Below are 7500 nucleotides of genomic sequence, written 5' to 3' on the forward strand. Positions count from 1 at the left end.
GACTGAGAGACAATGTTTGTAAATAATTTCTCCCGTTTGCTAATTGTTAAGCATCCCAAAATCTCTTTCAAAGTTTACTGCATGTGGCAGGATTTGATTAAATAATTTGCACAAGCTTGATGTTCTGGGGTTTGGGAGTTACCGTCCAGCTTCGGCTAAACGCCCAAAAGATGAGTTGTATGGCACTGAAAGAGGGTGGGAGGCCTTTCTACTGCCTCTTTTTATACTTCTCAACCAACATTTCAAAAAACATCAGATAAAGAGGCATCGCTTACACTGTGACTGGTATCGTAAGTTGTGAGCGGAACTAAGCACACTGAAGGTGAGGTGAGGGAAGGGCAGTGTCAACACCACTCAATCACTGTGACTCGCTGTGTAATATAGTATCAAGTCAAACAGTCAAGCAAGTTTAACCTGACCGTTCTCATGTCGGGGATGGTGTCTTGTCCACGGCAGCGATCAATCCAGATGGTTGCTACGTTATCACACACACACACACACACACACACACACACACACACACACACACACACACACACACACACACACACACACACACACACACACACACACACACACAAACACACACACACACATACACACACATACACACACACACACACACACACATACACACACACACTCTTACACACACTTAATTACTTGTAAAATCGAACCTCTGGTGAGACAAGACACTGGCAGTGTTTCGCTACTGTATAAAGTGAACCCCTGGTGGATCTTCAGGAACTGACAGCATTTACCCACTAGTAAAAGTGAACCCCTGGTGGATCTTCAGGAACTGACAGCATTTACCCACTAGTAAAATTGAACCCCTGGTGGGACTCGAACCCACAGTCCCTGGCTTAGGAGGCCAGTGCCTTATCCATTGGGCCACAGGGGCGGATGCCAGCACCCGTGGTAATCTACTTAATATAGAAGGTAAATGTGTGTGTGTTTGTGTGTGTGTGTGTGTGTGTGTGTATGTGTGTGTGTGTGTGTGTGTGTGTGTGCTGGAACACGACAGGACAACCAGCCGGTGTGACGTAACTTGACACCTTGACGGAGCTTCTCGCACTGCTGATAATAACTTATTTAGGGACAGGTACACATAAGCAGAGTTACACAAACTGTCAGACACAGTAATATATGTGTAAATTACCCAGGATAACCCGAAAAAAAAAATATATTTCCATTGGGCTCCTTATCTCCACTGCGGTCACTGCTTATCTCCACTGCGGTCACTGCTTGTCTCCACTGCGGTCACTGCTTGTCTCCACTGCGGTCACTGCTTATCTCCACTGCGGTCACTGCTTGTCTCCACTACGGTCACTGCTTGTCTCCACTGCGGTCACTGCTTGTCTCCACTGCGGTCACTGCTTGTCTCCACTACGGTCACTGCTTGTCTCCACTACGGTCACTGCTTGTCTCCACAACGGTCACTGCTTGTCTCCACTGCGGTCACTGCTTGTCTCCACTGCGGTCACTGCTTGTCTCCACTACGGTCACTGCTTGTCTCCACTGCGGTCACTGCTTGTCTCCACTGCGGTCACTGCTTTTCTCCACTGCGGTCACTGCTTGTCTGCACTGCGGTCACTGCTTGTCTCCACTGCGGTCACTGCTTGTCTCCACTGCGGTCACTGCTTGTCTCCACTACGGTCACTGCTTGTCTCCACTGCGGTCACTGCTTATCTCCACTGCGGTCACTGCTTGTCTCCACTACGGTCACTGCTTGTCTCCACTGCGGTCACTGCTTGTCTCCACTGCGGTCACTGCTTGTCTCCACTACGGTCACTGCTTGTCTCCACTACGGTCACTGCTTGTCTCCACAACGGTCACTGCTTGTCTCCACTGCGGTCACTGCTTGTCTCCACTACGGTCACTGCTTGTCTCCACTGCGGTCACTGCTTGTCTCCACTGCGGTCACTGCTTTTCTCCACTGCGGTCACTGCTTGTCTGCACTGCGGTCACTGCTTGTCTCCACTGCGGTCACTGCTTGTCTCCACTGCGGTCACTGCTTGTCTCCACTGCGGTCACTGCTTGTCTCCACTACGGTCACTGCTTGTCTCCACTGCGGTCACTGCTTGTCTCCACTACGGTCACTGCTTGTCTCCACTGCGGTCACTGCTTGTCTCCACTACGGTCACTGCTTGTCTCCACTACGGTCACTGCTTGTCTCCACTACGGTCACTGCTTGTCTCCACTACGGTCACTGCTTGTCTCCACTTCGGTCACTGCTTGTCTCCACTTCGGTCACTGCTTGTCTCCACTGCGGTCACTGCTTGTCTCCACTGCGGTCACTGCTTGTCTCCACTACGGTCACTGCTTGTCTCCACTACGATCACTGCTTGTCTCCACTGTCATAACTGTGACTTGGAAAACAAGTCACAGTTATGACAGTGGCACTGCGCAGTTCTATGCCATATTCTAAAAAGAAATTGTCATTTGTCAGTTGTCATTTGTTGCCAGCTTCTTGTGGTCACTGTTAACAACAACAACAACAACAACAACAACAACAACAACAACAACAATAATAATGATAATGTTTATTTCTAGCAGTACATGTACGAGGTATACAGACCATAACTGACATCAGTGACATACAACTAAATAGAAAGCCGCTTGTTATGCTGAGCATATCGGGCAAATTAGGTCAGTTTTGTCCCAGGATGCGACCCACACCAGTCCACTAACACCCAGGATGCGACCCACACCAGTCCACTAACACCCAGGATGCGACCCACACCAGTCCACTAACACCGAGGATGCGACCCACACCAGTCCACTAACACCCAGGATGCGACCCACACCAGTCCACTAACACCCAGGATGCGACCCACACCAGTCCACTAACACCCAGGATGCGACCCACACCAGTCCACTAACACCCAGGATGCGACCCACACCAGTCCACTAACACCCAGGATGCGACCCTAACACCAGTCCACTAACACTCAGGATGCGACCCACACCAGTCCACTAACATCCAGGATGCGACCCACACCAGTCCACTAACACCCAGGATGCGACCCACACCAGTCCACTAACACCCAGGATGCGACCCACACCAGTCCACTAACACCCAGGATGCGACCCACACCAGTCCACTAACACCCAGGATGCGACCCACACCAGTCCACTAACATCCAGGATGCGACCCACACCAGTCCACTAACACCCAGGATGCGACCCACACCAGTCCACTAACTCCCAGGATGCGATCCACACCAGTCCACTAACACCCAGGATGCGACCCACACAAGTCGACTAACACCCAGGATGCGACACACACCAGTCCACTAACACCCAGGATGCGACCCACACCAGTCGACTAACACCCAGGATGCGACCCACACCAGTCCACTAACTCCCAGGATGCGACCCACACCAGTCCACTAACACCCAGGATGCGACCCACACCAGTCCACTAACCCAGGATGCGACCCACACCAGTCCACTAACACCCAGGATGCGACCCACACCAGCCCACTAACTCCCAGGATGCGACCCACACCAGTCCACTAACAACCAGGATGCGACCCACACAAGTCCACTAACACCCAGGATGCGACCCACACCAGTCCACTAACACCCAGGATGCGACCCACACCAGTCCACTAACACCCAGGATGCGACCCACACCAGTCCACTAACAACCAGGATTCGACCCACACCAGTCCACTAACACCCAGGATGCGACCCACACCAGTCCACTAACATCCAGGATGCGACCCACACCAGTCCACTAACACCCAGGATGCGACCCACACCAGTCCACTAACACCGAGGATGCGACCCACACCAGTCCACTAACACCCAGGTACCCATTTTACTGATGGGTGAACACAGACAATCGGTGTAAGGAAACATACCCAATGTTTCTACCCTCGCCGGGAATCGAACCTGCACCCTCACCGTATGAAGCGAGAGCTATAGCCACCAGGCCACGGAGCACCTGGTGGCCACGTAATATTTCGGATAGTTCGTAATATTAGGTTTAAATAATCCTCCATCGCTATTAAATATCGATATAAGGTTTACCAAACAACATTGTACTTATTCCCGGAGGCTGGAGAGCCAGAGGAGGCTGGAGAGCCAGAGGAGGCTGGAGAGCCAGAGGAGGCTGGAGAGCCAGAGGAGGCTGGAGAGCCGGAGGAGGCTGGAGAGCCGGAGGAGGCTGGAGAGCCAGAGGAGGCTGGAGAGCCAGAGGAGGCTGGAGAGCCAGAGGAGGCTGGAGAGCCAGAGGAGGCTGGAGAGCCGGAGGAGGCTGGAGAGCCGGAGGAGGCTGGAGAGCCAGAGGAGGCTGGAGAGCCAGAGGAGGCTGGAGAGCCAGAGGAGGCTGGAGAGCCAGAGGAGGCTGGAGAGCCAGAGGAGGTTGGAGAGCCAGAGGAGGCTGGAGAGCCAGAGGAGGCTGGAGAGCCAGAGGAGGCTGGAGAGCCAGAGGAGGCTGGAGAGCCAGAGGAGGCTGGAGAAATAGAGGAGGCTGGAGAGCCAGAGGAGGCTGGAGAGATAGAGGAGGCTGGAGAGCCAGAGGAGGCTGGAGAGCCAGAGGAGGCTGGAGAGCCGGAGGAGGCTGGAGAGCCAGAGGAGGCTGGAGAGCCAGAGGAGGCTGGAGAGCCAGAGGAGGCTGGAGAGCCGGAGGAGGCTGGAGAGCCAGAGGAGGCTGGAAAGATAGAAGAGCCTGGAGAGCCAGAGGAGGCTGGAGAGATAGAGGAGGCTGGAGAGCCAGAGGAGGCTGGAGAGATAGAGGAGGCTGGAGAGCCAGAGGAGGCTGGAGAGCCGGAGGAGGCTGGAGAACCGGAGGAGGCGGAGGCGGATGCTGGAGAGCCGGAGGAGGCTGGAAAACCGGAGGAGGCTGGACTGCCAGAGGAGGCTGGAGAGCCAGAGGAGGCTGGAGAGCCGGAGGAGGCTGGAGAACCGGAGGAGGCTGGAGAGCCGGAGAAGGCTGGAAAGCCGGAGGAGGCTCGAGAGCCGGAGGAGGCTGGAGAACCGGAGAAGGCGGAGGCGGATGCTGGAGAGCCGGAGGAGGCTGGAGAGCCAAAGGAGGCTGGAGAGCCGGAGGAGGCTGAAGAGCCGGAGGAGGCTGGAGAGCCGGAGGAGGCTGGAGAGCCAGAGGAGACTGGAGAGCCAGAGGAGGCTGGAGAGCCAGAGGAGGCTGGAAAGCCAGAGAAAGCTGGAGAGCCAGAGGAGGCTGGAGAGCCAGAGGAGGCTGGAGAGCCAGAGGAGGCTGGAGAGCCGGAGGAGGCTGGAGAGCCGGAGGAGGCTGGAGAGCCAGAGGAGGTTGGAGAGCCAGAGGAGGCTGGAGAGCCAGAGGAGGCTGGAGAGCCGGAGGAGTCTGGAGAGCTAGAGGAGGCTGGAGAGCCAGAAAAGGCTGGAGAGCCAAAGGAGGCTGGAAAGCCGGAGGAGGCTGGAGAGCCAGAGGAGGCTGGAGAGCCAGAGGAGGCTGGAGAGCCGAAGGAGGCTGGAGAGCCGGAGGATGCTGGAGAGCCAGAGGAGGTTGGAGAGCCAGAGGAGGCTGGAGAGCCAGAGGAGGCTGGAGAGCCGGAGGAGGCTGGAGAGCCAGAGGAGGCTGGAAAGCTGGAGGAGTCTGGAGAGCCAGAGGAGGCTGGAGAGCCAGAAAAGGCTGGAGAGCCAAAGGAGGCTGGAAAGCCGGAGGAGGCTGGAGAGCCAGAGGAGGCTTCAGAGCCAGAAAAGGCTGGAGAGCCAAAGGAGGCTGGAAAGCCGGAGGAGGCTGGAGAGCCAGAGGAGGCTGGAGAGCCAGAGGAGGCTGGAGAGCCGAAGGAGGCTGGAGAGCCGGAGGATGCTGGAGAGCCAGAGGAGGTTGGAGAGCCAGAGGAGGCTGGAGAGCCAGAGGAGGCTGGAGAGCCAGAGGAGGCTGGAAAGCCAGAGGAGGCTGGAGAGCCAGAGGAGGCTGGAGAGCCAGAGGAGGCTGGAGAGCCAGAGGAGGCTGGAGAGCCGGAGGAGGCTGGAGAGCCAGAGGAGGCTGGAAAGCCGGAGGAGGCTGGAGAGCCAGAGGGGGCTGGAAAGCCGGAGGAGGCTGGAGAGCCAGAGGAGGCTGGAGAGCCGGAGGAGGCTGGAGAGCCAGAGGAGGCTGGAGAGCCAGAGGAGGCTGGAGAGCCGGAGGAGGCTGGAGAGCCAGAGGAGGCTGGAGAGCCGGAGGAGGCTGGAGAGCCAGAGGAAGCTGGAGAGCCAGAGGAGGCTGGAGAGCCGGAGGAGGCTGGAGAGCCAGAGGAGGCTGGAGAGCCAGAGGAGGCTGGAGAACCAGAGGCTGGAGAGCCAGAGGAGGTGGAGGTGGAGGTGTGAGAACCTTCTATTTTTTTTACATAAATATCTCTGGAGAAGAATCTGACAGCACTCGCCATGGGTTCAACTCCCACCTGTTACGTGGGAAGTACCATCCTCCAGCAAGTAACTGAAGAACCTCAGGTGTTCCGGACGACCTCAGGTGTTCCCGAGAACATCAGGTGTTCCCGAGAACCTCAGGTGTTCCCGAGAACCTCAGGTGTTCCCGAGAACCTCAGGTGTTCCGGAGGACGTCAGGTGTTCCAGAGGACGTCAGGTGTTCCGGAGGACCTCAGGTGTTCCCGTGAACCTCAGGTGTTCCCGAGAACCTCAGGTTTTCCCGAGAACCTCAGGTGTTCCCGAGAACCTCAGATGTTCCCGAGAACCTCAGGTGTTCCAGAGGACCTCAGGTGTTCCAGAGAACCTCAGGTGTTCCCGAGAACCTCAGGTGTTCCGGAGGACCTCAGGTGTTGTTCCCGAGAACCTCAGATGTTCCGGAGGACCTCAGGTGTTCCGGAGGACCTCAGGTGTTCCGGAGGACCTCAGGTGTTCCCGTGAACCTCAGGTGTTCCCGAGAACCTCAGGTGTTCCCGAGAATCTCAGGTATTCCCGAGAACCTCAGGTTTTCCCGAGAACCTCAGGTGTTCCCGAGAACGTCAGATGTTCCCGAGAACCTCAGGTGTTCCGGAGGACCTCAGGTGTTCAGGAGGACCTCAGGTGTTCCGGAGGACCTCAGGTGTTCCGGAGGGCCTCAGGTGTTCCGGAGGATCTCAGGTGTTCCCGAGAACCTCAGGTGTTCCCGAGAACCTCAGGTGTTCCGGAGGACCTCAGGTGTTGTTCCCGAGAACCTCAGATGTTCCGGAGGACCTCAGGTGTTCTGGAGGACCTCAGGTGTTCCGGAGGACCTCAGGTGTTCCCGTGAACCTCAGGTGTTCTCGAGAACCTCAGGTGTTCCCGAGAATCTCAGGTGTTCCCGAGAACCTCAGGTTTTCCCGAGAACCTCAGGTGTTCCCGAGAACCTCAGATGTTCCCGAGAACCTCAGGTGTTCCGGAGGACCTCAGGTGTTCCGGAGGACCTCAGGTGTTCCGGACGACCTCAGGTGTTCCCGAGAACCTAAGGTGTTCCCGAGAACACCTCAGGTGTTCCCGAGAACCTCAGGTGTTCCCGAGAACCTCAGGTGTTCCCGAGAACCTCAGGTGTTCCCGAGAACCTCAGGTGTT

General features: G+C 56.6%; 1 non-coding gene across 1 annotated transcript; it reads right to left on the bottom strand.

The window, feature by feature from the left end:
• Positions 1-828: 828 nt before the first annotated feature.
• On the bottom strand, positions 829-901 carry TRNAR-CCU (transfer RNA arginine (anticodon CCU)). The gene has a single exon. It is a non-coding gene; the product is annotated as a tRNA-Arg (tRNA).
• Positions 902-7500: the final 6599 nt, after the last annotated feature.

The sequence above is a fragment of the Cherax quadricarinatus genome, chromosome 46, assembly GCF_038502225.1.
Source record: "Cherax quadricarinatus isolate ZL_2023a chromosome 46, ASM3850222v1, whole genome shotgun sequence".
NCBI classification, from domain to species: Eukaryota; Metazoa; Arthropoda; class Malacostraca; order Decapoda; family Parastacidae; genus Cherax; species Cherax quadricarinatus.